This window comes from Lolium rigidum, chromosome 6 (genome assembly GCF_022539505.1).
Source record: "Lolium rigidum isolate FL_2022 chromosome 6, APGP_CSIRO_Lrig_0.1, whole genome shotgun sequence".
In the NCBI taxonomy this organism is placed as follows: domain Eukaryota; kingdom Viridiplantae; phylum Streptophyta; class Magnoliopsida; order Poales; family Poaceae; genus Lolium; species Lolium rigidum.
The window spans coordinates 198,410,625-198,423,427 of record NC_061513.1 but is presented as its reverse complement, the minus strand read 5'-3'; positions in this window follow the sequence as shown (position 1 = coordinate 198,423,427).

Genomic DNA, 12,803 nt, shown 5'->3' with positions numbered 1-12,803 from the left:
TTTCACCAATGTTAGTATGGATGAAGATTTTGAAGATACACCCTTAGTAAAAGTTGCTCCTACTTATGAGAGTGCTACTGCCCGTTTGATACACATGTTGGAAACTAGATTTGTTAATCTCAATCCTATAATTCAACATATGTTTCTTACACTCTTTGATACGGAAAGGGGAGAAAAGAGAAATTTTGTTCTAAAGGTCCTTCGTAGAGAATTTGAAGATATAGCTAAAGAAGGTAGAAAAGTTTTTATTAAGCATAAGAGGCTTGGCTTTTATCCCGACTTTGCAAGAACACTTGAAAAGATGGACATGGATAGAATAAAGTACACTACTAATGTTAATGATGGAGGGGAGATTAAAGTACCGATACCTAGTAAGCTCCTAGGAATGCATGAAGCTCTAGAAAATAACTATTGTTGGCTTGTTCCTAAAAATTTGTTTGATGAGAATAGCAAGCCTAAAAGTAATGAAAAAGGAGCCTCTGAAACTTACATAGATAAGATACAATGCATAGTTGAGAAAACTCCAAACCCCTCCGTTGATGCTTCATCTCTTGATAATACTTGATTCACACTTTCTGCGCCTAGCTGAAAGGCGTTAAAGAAAAGCGCTTATGGGAGACAACCCATTATTTTACTTCGCACTTTTGTTTTATATTTGAGTCTTGGAAGTTGTTACTACTGTAGCAACCTCTGTTATCTTTATTTTATTGCATTGTTGTGCCAAGTAAAGTCTTTGATAGTAAAGTCAATACTAGATTTGGATTACTGCGCAGGAACAGATTTCTTGCTGTCACGAAATTGAGCCGCCCCTGCTGTAGAAAATTTATAAAAATCTGCCAATTTACGTGCGTGATCCTCAGATATTTACGCAACTTTCATTCAATTTGGGCATTTTCATCTCAGCAAGTCTGGTGCCTCTGAAAAATTCGTCTTTACGGCCTGTTCTGTTTTGACAGATTCTGCCTTTTATTTCGCATTGCCTGTTTTGCTATGTTTGATGGATTTCTTTGTTCCATTAACTTTCAGTAGCTTTGTGCAATGTCCATAAGTGTTAAGATTGATTATGTCACCTCTGAATATATGAATTTTCAATTATGCACTAACCCTCTAATGAGTTTGTTTTGAGTTTGGTGTGGAGGAAGTTTTCAATGGTCAAGAGAGGAGGATGATACAATATGATCAAGAAGAGTGAAAAGTCTAAGCTTGGGGATGCCCCCGTGATTCATCCCTGCATATTTTAAGAAGACTCAAGCATCTAAGCTTGGGGATTCCCAAGGCATCCCTTCTTCATCGACAACTTATCAGGTCACCTCTAGTGAAACTATATTTTTATTCCGTCACATCTTATGTGCTTTACTTGGAGCGTCTGTATGTTTTTACTTTTCTTTTTGTTTGGATAAAATCGGATCCTAGCATTCTTTGTTTGGGAGAGAGACACGCTCCGTTGTTTCGTATGAACACATATGTTCTTAGCTTTATTCTTAATGTTCATGGCGAAGGTTGAAACTGCTTCGTTCATTGTTATATGGTTGGAAACAGAAAATGCTGCATGTGGTAATTGGTATAATGTCTTGAATAATTTGATACTTGGCAATTGTTGTGCTCGTATAGATCATGTTTAAGCTCTTGCATCATGTACTTTGCACCCATTAATGAAGAACTACATAGAGCTTGTTAAAATTTGGTTTGCATAATTGGTCTCTAGAGTCTAGATATTTTCTGGTTAAGGTGTTTGAACAACAAGGAGACAATGTAAAGTCTTATAATGCTTACAATATGTTCATATGTGAGTTTTGCTGCACCGTTTTATACTTGAGTTTGCTTCAAACAAGCTTGCTAGCCTAGCCTTGTATTGAGAGGAATTCTTCTCGTGCATCCAAATCCTTGAGCCAAAAACTATGACATATGTGTCCACCCTACCTACCCACTACATGGTATTTCTCTTCCATTCCAAAGTACATTACTTGAGTGCTACCTTTAAAATTCTATCCTTTGTCTTTGCAATATATAGCTCATGGGAAAATAGCCTTAAAAACTATTGTGGTGAAGAATATGTACTGATGTGTCTTATTTCTTAATAAGTTGCTTGTTGAGCGGTAACCATGTTTCTGGGGACGCCGTCAACTATTACACCTTTGTTGAATATCATGTGAGTTGCTATGCATGTTCGTCTTGTCTGAAGTAAAGGCGATTTTCATGATCAAATGGTTTGAGTATGCATATTGTTAGAGAAGAACATTGGGCCGCTAACTGAAGCCATGATTCATGGTGGAAGTTTCAGTTTGGACAATTAATGCTCAATCTCTTATGAGAATATTATATGTTGTTGAATGCTTATGCATTAAAGAGGAGTCCATTATCTGTTGTCTATGTTGTCCCGGTATGGATGTCTAAGTTGAGAATAATCAAAAGCGAGAAATCCAATGCGAGCTTTCTCCTTAGACCTTTGTACAGGCGGCATAGAGGTACCCCTTTGTGACACTTGGTTGAAACATATGCTAGGCTATGATAATCCATGTTAATCCAAGCTAATTAGGACAAGGTGCGAGCACTATTGGTATACTATGCATGAGGCTTGCAACTTATAGGATATCTTATACATAACACATATGATTTATTTCTACCGTTGACAAAATTGTTCCTTGTTTTCAAAATGAAAAGCTCTAGCACAAAAATAGTAATCCATGCTTCCCTCTGCGAAGGGCCATTCTTCTATTTTATTGTTGAGTCAGTTTACCTACTTCCTTCTATCTTAGAAGCAAACACTTGTATCAATTGCGTGCATTGATTCTTACATGTTTACCTATTGCACTTGTTATATTACTTTGTGTTGACAATTATCCATGAGATATACATGTTGAAGTTGAAAGCAACCGCTGAAACTTATGTCTTCCTTTGTGTTGCTTCAGTGCCTTTACTTTGAATCTATTGCTTTATGAGTAACTCTTATGCAAGTCTTATTGATGCTTGTCTTGAAAGTACTATTCATGAAAAGTCTTTGCTATATGATTCATTTGTTTACTCTTTATCTTCACCATTGCTTCGAATCGTTGCATTCATCTCATATGCTTTACAATAGTATTGATCAAGATTATGATAGCATGTCACTTCAGAAATTATCTTTGTTATCGTTTACCTACTCGAGGGCGAGTAGGAACTAAGCTTGGGGATGCTTGATACGTCCCAAACGTATCGATAATTTCTTATGTTCCATGCTACTTTTATGATGATACTCACATGTTTTATACACATTATATGTCATTATTATGCATTTTCCGGCACTAACCTATTGACGAGATGCCAAAGAGCCGCTTGTCGTTTTCTGCTGTTTTTGGTTTCAGAAATCCTAGTAAGGAAATATTCTCGGAATTGGACGAAATCAACACCCAGGGTCCTATTTTTTCACGAAGCTTCCAGAAGACCGAAAGGATTACGAAGTGGGGCGACGAGGCGACGCCACACCAGGGCCGCGCGGCCAAGGGTGGGGCCGCGCCGCGCTGTTGTGTGGGCCCCTCGTGTCGCCCCTAAACCTGCCCTTCCGCCTACTTAAAGCCTTCGTCGCGAATACCCCAGTACCGAGAGCCACGATACGGAAAACCTTCCGCGAGACGCCGCCGCCGCCCATCCCATCTCGGGGGATTCCGGAGATCGCCTCCGGCACCCTGCCGGAGAGGGGAATCATCTCCCGGAGGTCTCTTCATCACCATGATCGCCTCCGGATCGATGTGTGAGTAGTTCACCCATGGACTATGGGTCCATAGCAGTAGCTAGATGGTTGTCTTCTCCTCATTGTGCTATCATGTTAGATCTTGTGAGCTGCCTATCATGATCAAGATCATCTATTTGTAATGCTACATGTTGTGTTTTTTGGGATCCGATGAATATTGAATACTATGTCAAGTTGATTATCAATCTATCATATATGTTGTTTATGTTCTTGCATGCTCTCCGTTGCTATTAGAGGCTCTGGCCAAGTTGATACTTGTGACTCCAAGAGGCAGTATTTATGCTCGATAGTGGGTTCATGCGTCCATTGAATCTGGGACAGTGACAGAAAGTTCTAAGGTTGTGGATGTGCTGTTGCCACTAGGGATAAAACATCGATGCTTTGTCTAAGGATATTTGTGTTGATTACATTACGCACCATACTTAATGCAATTGTCTCGTTGTTTGCAACTTAATACTAGAAGGGGTTCGGATGATAACCTGAAGGTGGAGTTTTTAGGCATAGATGCATGCTGGATAGCGGTCTATGTACTTTGTCGTAATGCCCTGATTAAATCTCATAGTACTCATCATGATATATGTATGTGCATTGTTTTGCCTTCTTTATTTGTCAATTGCCCAACTGTAATTTGTTCACCTAACATGCGTTTATCTTATGGGAGAGACACCACTAGTGAACTGTGGACCCCGGTCCATTCTTTACATCTGAAATATAATCTACTGCAATTGCTCTTTACTGTTCTTCGCAAACAATCATCATCATCCACACTATGCATCTAATCCTTTGTTTACAGCAAGCCGGTGAGATTGACAACCTCACTTTTACATTGGGGCAAAGTACTTTGATTGTGTTGTGCAGGTTCCACGTTGGCGCCGGAATCCTTGGTGTTGCGCCGCACTACACTCCGCCACCAACAACCTTCACGTGTTCCTTGACTCCTACTGGTTCGATAACCTTGGTTTCATACTGAGGTAAAACTCGCTGCTGTACGCATCACACCTTCCTCTTGGGGTTCCCAACGGACGTGTGTTAACTACTACCACGCCAACAGCAGACGCCGCCGCCATCGCGAAACTCCGTTTCGGGGGACAGAAGTCTCTGTTCCGGCACGCCGCCGGGACGGGGAATTGCCCCCGGAGTCATCTCCATCGACACCACCGCCATCTTCATCGCCATCACTGTCTCCCATGATGAGGAGGGAGTAGTTCACCCCCGAGGCTGAGGGCTCTACCGGTAGCTATGTGGTTCATCTCTCTATCCCATGGTGTGATCTTTATGTGATCATGAGCTTTGTATCACTATTAATCTATGTGCTACTCTAGTGATGTTATTAAAGTAGTCTATTCCTCCTCCATGATGTAATGTTGACAGTGTGTGCATCATGTAGTACTTGGCGTAGGTTATGATTGTGATCTCTTGTAGATTATGAAGTTAACTATTACTATGCACTCTAGAGGTTACTTTAATATGAACTCCGAAATTACTCTTCACGGTGTGACGGTGACATTGTGCGCATCGTGTGTGATTCCTTTATGAAGTTGTGGAGCTTGTTTACTCCGGCTTGAGGGTTCTCTTGTAGCCCTACACAATGAATGGTGTTTGTTATCCAACAAGAGAGTGTGAGAAAGTAGCACAAGTGAAGAGAAGTTATTTATTTATGTGATCATTGTTAAGAGTGTCCACTAGTGAAAGTATGATCCCTAGGCCTTGTTTCTAAGCATTGAAACCCCGTTTATTTACTCGTTCTACTCGCATGTTTACTTGCTGCCATATTTATTTCAGATTGTTATTACCACTCATATTCATCCATATCACTTGCATCTTACTATCTCTTCGTCGAACTAGTGCACCTATACATCCGACAAGTGTATTAGGTGTGTTGGGGACACAAGAGACTTCTTGTATCGTAATTGCAGGGTTGCTTGAGAGGGATATCTTTGACCTCTACCTCCCTGAGTTCGATAAACCTTGGGTGATTCACTTAAGGGAAACTTGCTGCTGTTCTACAAACCTCTGCTCTTGGAGGCCCAACACTGTCTACAGGAATAGCAGCGTGCGTAGACATCAATGACATGCGGGTCCCATTTACCAGCAGCGGTATCACCGTTTGAAATGCGGCACGAGATCGAAAGAAAAAGGCAAGTGACCAAATATCAGGAACCAAAAATAATCCAAGAAAAGAAACTTGATTGTACATACAGGATGACATGCGGGTCCCATTTAGCAGCAGCGGTATCACCGTTTGAGAGGCGGCACGGGATCGAAAGAAAAAGGCAAGTGACCAAATATCAGGTGCCAAAAAAATCCAAGAAAAGAAAGTTGATTGTACATAGAAGATGACATGCGGGTCCCATTTAGCCGCAGCCGTATCACCGTTTGAGAGGCGGCATGGGATCAAAAGAAAAAGGCAAGTGACCAAATATGAGGTGCCAAAAAATCCAAGAAAAAAAGTTTTATAGTACATAGAGGATGACATGCGGGTCCCATTTAGCAGTAGCGGTATCACTGTTTGAGAGGCGGCAGGGCATCGAAAGAAAAAGCAAGTGACCAAAATATCAGGTGCCAAAAAAATCCAAGAAAAGAATGTTTTATAGTACATAGAGGATGACATGCGGGTCCCATTTAGCAGCAGCGGTATCACCGTTTGAGAGGCGGCACGGGACCGAAAGAAAAAGGCAAGTGACCAAATATGAGGTGCCAAAAATAACTCCAAGAAAAGAAAGTTGATTGCACATAGAGGGTGACATGCGGGTCCCATTTAGCAGCAGCGGTATCACCGTTTGATAGGCGGCACGGGATCGAAAGAAAAAGGCAAGTGACCAAATATGAGAAGCCAAAAATAACTCCAAGAAAAGGAACTTGATTGCACATAGAGGATGACATGCGGGTCCCATTTAGCAGCAGCGGTCTCAACGTTTCCAAGACGGCACAGGATCAAAAGAAAAAGGAAGTAGCCAGAAATCAGTGGTTCAAAAAAAATCCAACAAAAAGAAAGAATTTTCGTTCATAGAGGATGACATGCGGGACCCATGATCCTGCATCGTAAACGGCTCGATCGCAGAGCGTTGACCGAGATGGCGTGATCGAGAAAAAAACAATGCTGGAGAGGCTGCCATCTGGGCCCTATATCCCTGGGCGGTGCGGGTTTGCGTTGACTCTGCCGGCGAACCCGAGATTTCGTGATGCACCACGTCCCGGGCCACCATACGCGACGTTTTGGACGTTTTCGTCGGGCAAGGTGGCCTCAAAAACGAGAAAAAGTTTTGACATGCACCACGGAGAGACCAAAAATCGTCGGCCATGGTGCAGCAACAACCACGGCGCGACTTCAACTTCGTCGGATATGGCAACTTTTCTTGTAGTGTATAGAACTAGTTCCTATATATAGGACATATGTTCCTAGTAATAAAATAACTAGGGTGTAGGAAAAATTCCCATATATAGGATCTAAACCCTACACGTAGAGTTCCATCTTACGAATTATCCTATATTTGAATCAAAGAAGTGTTTTTTTTTGATTCCATGGGAACATATCCTATATAGGAACCAATTCTATAGTAATCTTGTAGTGCAACTATAGTAATATAACTTTAGGTCATATCTCATGGAAAAAACCTTTGCACAATCAAACAAAACTATCTTTCTATATGATTCAACTAGCCATGGCATCCCAATCCTAGCCCGGCCTTTCCATTAGTTAAGAGTTTTGGATACGTTGGCTTTGAAGCCTTGACACACTAATAACAAACAATGCACATGCATGTTTTGTACTTTTCAATAACATGATTTCTAGCTGATTAATTGATCCTACAAGATGTACAAATACATATAATTAATACAAGCATTATTCCACAAAATATTAGGACTACACTCTTCAGTTATTCTCACATAGCATCAAACATATATGCATCAGAAGCAGAATATTTGGTTGATGAGTACATATTATTTAAGATTAATAAAATTCTGAGTACGATTCCCAATACACTTAGAAACCCCATATATATAGTTAGAAAAATGATAGCAAAAAATTCTCCTGTACATATATGAACGTGTATGATGTACATGTATGAACCATGTGGTCGCTAAGCCAGGTCAGAAGGTCGTTTAATTTGTTCACGCTCGTGGCACCTGCAGGCCTTTGAGTGATTTTTTTATTCGGTAATTTGAACGAAAGGTCCTATTCGCTAAACACTGCACACTGCAAATTCCTGAATTGTCAACCGTTGGATTGACTCGAATGAATGGTTAGATTTGTCTAACTACAGGTCAATATGAGCACACTATATAAGGACAGAACGAGGAAGAGAGAGCAACTGACTCTGCGTACTCAAAGAAGAAGAACAGAGTGAGAGAGAGAGAGCGCGAGGGAGAGCAACTGACTCTGGGTACTCTTTACATTCCTCCCATAGATCTGGCGGGGCGCTCGTGTTGAACGCATCCGTCCTCGGTGGGCCCGGTCAGCGCGTGGCTCCGCCTCTCTATCGTCTTCGGCCAGGTCTCTTTGTTCGTGGCGCTGAGGAGGTGTGACCTCGGCGCGGACGGCGGCGCCTTCAGTGAACCGACTGGACCGCACGATGTCTTCTGGTTGATATAAAGGTATATCTTCTCCGATCCTCGAGCTACCAGCTCCGGCGTGCTATAGATCTAGTTACTTTTTTTAGGGAAATATCTAAGTTACTAGTGAAGGAGATATGCCCTAGAGGCAATAATAAAGTGGTTATTATTTATATCTTTATGTTTATGATAAATGTTTATATATCATGCTATAATTGTATTAACCGAAACATTAGTACATGTGTGATATGTAGACAACAAAGAAGTCCCTAGTATGCCTCTTAACTAGCTTGTTGATTAATGGATGATTAGTTTCATAGTAATGAACATTGGATGTTATTAATAACAAGGTTATATCATTGTATGAATGATGTAATGGACACACCCAATTAAGTGTAGCATAAGATCTCGTCATTAAGTTATTTGCTATAAGCTTTCGATACATAGTTACCTAGTCCTTATGACCATGAGATCATGTAAATCACTTATGCCGGAGAGGTACTTTGATTACACCAAACGCCACTGCGTAAATGGGTGGTTATAAAGGTGGGATTAAGTATCCGGAAAGTATGAGTTGAGGCATATGGATCAACAAGTGGGATTTGTCCATCCCGATGACGGATAGATATACTCTGGGCCCTCTCGGTGGAATGTCGTCTAATGTTTTGCAAGCATATGAATGAGTTCATAAGAGACCACATACCACGGTACGAGTAAAGAGTACTTGTCAGGAGACGAGGTTGAACAAGGTATAGAGTGATACCGAAGATCAAACCTCGGACAAGTAAAATATCGCGTGACAAAGGGAATTGGTATCATATGTGAATGGTTCATTCGATCACTAAAGTCATCGTTGAATATGTGGGAGCCATTATGGATCTCCAGTATCCCGCTATTGGTTATTGGTCGGAGTAAGTACTCAACCATGTCCGCATAGTTCACGAACCGTAGGGTGACACACTTAAAGTTGGATGTTGAAATGGTAGAACTTGAATATGGAATGGAGTTCGAATATTTGTTCGGAGTCCCGATGAGATCCCGGACATCACGAGGAGTTCCGGAATGGTCCGGAGAATAAGATTCATATATAGGAAGTCATATTCCAAGTTTGGAAATGATCCGGTGCATTTATGGCAGGTTCTAGAAGGTTCTAGAAAAGTCCGGAAGAAATCACCATGGAAAGTAGAGTCCCGGAGGGACTCCACCTTGCATAACCAGCCAACCCTAAAGGGGAGGAGTCCAAGGTGGACTCCCTAGGGTGGCCGGCCAACCCACCTCAAGGAAAGGTGGGAGTCCCACCTTGGGTAGGACTCCCTCCTTGAGTAGGTTTCCCACATATGGGAGGTTTTAGTGTTGGGGTCTTATTCGAAGACTTGGACTAGAACTCTTGGTGCTTCCACCTATATAATGAGGGGCATAGGAGAGGGGGCTGACCACTTCAAACCTCAGCCTTGGCCGCACCCCTTAGAGGGCCGGCGCCCAACCCCCCTCTCTCCCCAAACCCTAGCGGTCTCTCTCCTCCACCACATCCCGCACGCTTAAGCGAAGCTCCGCCGGATTTCTCCACCACCACCGACACCACGCCGTCGTGCTGTCGGATTCAAGAGGAGCTACTACTTCCGCTGCCCGCTGGAACGGGGAGGTGGACGTCGTCTTCATCAACAACCGAACGTGTGACCGAGTACCGAGGTGCTGCCCGTTCGTGGCGCCGGAAGCGATCGTGATCAAGATCTTCTACGCGCTTTTGCAAGCGGCAAGTGAACGTCTACCGCAGCAACAAGAGCCTCCTCTTGTAGGCTTTGGAATCTCTTCAAGGGTGAGACTCGATAAACCCCTCGTTGCTACCGTCTTCTAGATTGCATCTTGGTTCGGATTGCGTGTTCGCGATAGGAATTTTTTTGTTTTCTATGCAACCTTATCCTACAGTGGTATCAGAGCCGTGTCTATGCATAGATGGTTGCACGAGTAGAACACAATGGTTTTGTGGGCGTTGATGCTCTTGTTATCTTTAGTTTGAGTACTTTGCATCTTTGTGGCATAGTGGGATGAAGCGGCCCGGACTAACTTTACATGACCGCGTTCATGAGACTTGTTCCTCGTTCGACATGCAACTTGTATTGCATAAGAGGCTTTGCGGGTGTCTGTCTCTCCTACTATAGTGAAGATTCAACTTACTCTTCTATTGACAACACTAGTATCACCGTTGTGGTTCATGTTCGTAGGTAGATGAGATCTTTCTCGAAAACCCTAAACCACGTAAAATATGCAAACCAAATTAGAGACGTCTAACTTGTTTTTGCAGGGTTTGGTGATGTGATATGGCCATAATGTGATGATGAATATGTATGAGATGATCATTATTGTATTGTGGCAACCGGCAGGAGCCTTATGGTTGTCTTTATATTTCATGTTGAGAGGTTTTTCAAATTAGTTGTAATAGTTGCTACATGAGGTGAACAACCATGAAGACGGCGCCATGGACCTTGACGCTACGCCGACGATGATGGAGATCATGTCCGTGCTTTGGAGATGAAGATCAAAGGCGCAAAGACAAAAGGGCCATATCATATCACATATGAACTGCATGTGATGTTAATCCTTTATGCATCTTATTTTGCTTAGATCGCGACGGTAGCATTATAAGATGATCCCTCACATTAATATCAAGATAATAAAGTGTTCTCCCCTTGTATGCACCGTTGTAACAGTTCGTCGTTTCGAAGCATCTCGTGATGATCGGATGTGATAGATTCAACGATTCACATACAACGGGTGTAAGCCATGTTGCACACGCGGAATACTTGGGTTTGCTTGACGAGCCTAGCATGTACGGACATGGCCTCGGGACAACGGAAACCGAAAGGTTGAACACGAGTCATATGGATGATATGATCAACATGTTGATGTTCACCATTGAAGCTACATCATCTCACGTGATGATCGGTTTTGGTGGAGTGGATTTGGATCGTGTACCACTTAACAACTATGAGGGATGTTGTATTAAGTGGGAGTTCATTAGTAATTAGATTAAAACATGAACTAATTATCATAAACATAGTCTGAGTAGTATTTTGAATTAATTTTGTAGTATTGGCATCCGTTTTCTACCATGCGCTAGTCTTGTTATTGAGATAGAAATACTCGTTAAAATCTGACAAGAAACTTTACGGATTGGTACCGTATTGTTAAAGAATCAAGAATTGATTAAGTCCTATTGCAAACTTTTAGTAAACCTCACATTGTTGATTCAAAGAGCTATGGTTTCAATTAGTACCTAAAGTTATCTTGTCTCCGTAAAACTTGAAGTTCAAATCTGTTTGAAAAGTAAGGAGCTGAAAATTTAGTTTTCGTAAATAATCAAGGTATGAGATATATGTGATATCTAAGACCTTATTGCAAGATGATAGAATATATTTTGGTGAGACTACATAAACTTATAAGTTTTATGGGAATGTACAAAGGTTGAAGACGCAAGGCGTCACAATCCTCCAACTATTGGGGCACTATCAATATTCGCATATCCATGAAGTGACCATCCTTAATATGCACCGTTATTAAGACTCGTCGTTTCGAAGCATCACGTGATGATCGGGTGTGATAGATTCTACGAGTGCATACGACGGGTGCAAGCTAGATTTGCACATGCAAATACCAAGGTTTAAACTTTATGAGCCTAGCATGTATAGACATGGTCTCAAAAAGTTGTCATGAATTGATGGATAAAATTATGAGTGAAATTGTTCATCATATTACATAGTTACTAATAAGTGAAATCTAGAACACTTGTCATATGATGATCAACTTCAAAGTAAGAACCTCAAGGTTATTGGTATTTGACCAACAAACCTAGAAGTTATTGATGTTGAAGTGTTTTTCTGAATAATGAGGAAAGCTAAAAGAGAAACCGCAAAAGATATTCGGCAAAAAGAAAAGAAAAGACTAGAAAGTCTAGCTCAGGTGTATATAAATGATATACATGTTATGGTTGTATTCCTAGTTAAGTCACACTATGAAATTCTTGGGTATTAGTACTATATTGGTTGGTATGAAGTGTCATACAAAACAACGCAATACAAGAATACAATGGCCTAAGTGACTGACAAGGAATATGATAGGAATACATGTCTGGAACAAAATAAAGTGTTATTGTGTTCGTCGTTGGCATTCTATCTAGCCCTTAGAATTTATAATAAAGAAATTAATAATTGTTATTTTGCTCTGGTCAAATGAAAACAATGAGTTGTTCAAATTATGACATTACTCCATGTACGATGGATAAGTTATTATAAATCTTAATGGTGAAACACACATACATAATACTGACGCTAAAATGCCATAAGGCAAATGATTTGAATTCCACTTATTTGTGGAACCGCAATTTAGGTCATATTAGAAAGGAACGCATGAAGGAATTCCATGCAAATAGATTTTTGGAGTCATTCGATTTTTGAATCGTTTGGCGCTTGCAAATCTTTTCTAAAGAAAATGACTGAAATACCGTTCATAGGCCAAGAGTTGAACG